We start from the raw sequence: 1,116 nt of genomic DNA, 5'->3' as shown, positions 1-1,116 counted from the left end.
GTTCCCTACGCTGATACAAAATGTTCCTATATAGTAAGAGTGGCTCACTGCACCTAAACTGTTTGAACAAACAATGTGGTTTAGGCTCAATAGCTACTTTCCCTCTGGGAGTCTAGAAGTTTGGTACATGGTAGGCAGAGGGTGCCTATGCAAACAGTCTCCAATAATAATCTTAGGCACCGAGTCTCTAATGAGCTTCCTTGGTAGACAACATTTCACACGTGTTGTCACAACTTGTTGCTGGAGGGATTAAATGTGTCCTGTGAGACTCCACTTGGAGAGAAGTGAGAAGCTTGAATCTAGTTTCTTCCACACTTTGCCTCTTGAGCCTTTCCCTTTACTGAGTTTCCTTTGTAGCCTTTTACTACAATAAACTTTAGCTATGTGTACAACTATATGCTAAGTCCTGTGAATCCCTCTAGCCAATCGCCAGATGTGATGGTGGTCTTAGGGACCCCTAACACACTATCGTTATGGATATAATTACAAAGTATTTATTGAAAGACAAAAAATGGAGAGTTACATCATGGTCAAAAATGGGAAAAAAAGGCAGTCAAGAATAGGGAAAAAAGGCAGGAAAAAATACAATAATCATGTATTTAATGCTATTCCAATCAAAATGCCCTATGGTTCTTGATAGATCAATCCTAAAATCGATATTGAAGAGCAAAGGGCCAATATTCTTCTATAACCAATTTTGGAAAAGAAGCACAAGACTGTAGGATTTTCCCAACCTGACAATAATTCCTGACATCAGGACTTATTGTAAAGTGATAGCAATTAGGCAGCAGGGAAGATATTTCAATGGAATTTCTCATGGAATTTGACAACATGACATGTAAGAACGTATAAGAACAAACAGAAGACCAAAAATATCCATGACTATCCTGAGGAAGATGGATAAGCCTATCAGATTTTAAGTACTTGCGGTATAATAAATTACTTAGTGTGGCTTTTCTACCCATAAGTCTTTGTAAACTCCAAGGTGGGATTTTCTATGAGCAACTGAGGAGCTCCTGATTGCTGAAGTTGTCCACCTGGAGTATTTCTGTTAGGAGTGGCACAAAACAATGTTCTGGGAGGTGCCCACTCTCTCTCAGGTGCTTAGAGTTCTGA

At 39.2% G+C, this 1,116-nt stretch overlaps 1 protein-coding gene across 1 annotated transcript in view; it reads right to left on the bottom strand.

The window, feature by feature from the left end:
- The window catches only part of TTC8 (tetratricopeptide repeat domain 8), a 22,855-nt gene that overhangs the window by 18,292 nt on the left and 3,447 nt on the right, over nt 1-1,116 (bottom strand). The gene's annotated exons all lie outside the window — the stretch shown is intronic.

The sequence above is a fragment of the Orycteropus afer genome, unplaced genomic scaffold (assembly GCF_000298275.1).
Source record: "Orycteropus afer afer isolate SDZICR_OR568_19922 unplaced genomic scaffold, OryAfe1.0 scaffold00127, whole genome shotgun sequence".
Taxonomy (NCBI): domain Eukaryota; kingdom Metazoa; phylum Chordata; class Mammalia; order Tubulidentata; family Orycteropodidae; genus Orycteropus; species Orycteropus afer.
The sequence above is the reverse complement of the archived record's forward strand: the minus strand, read 5'-3'. Positions and strand labels throughout refer to the sequence as shown.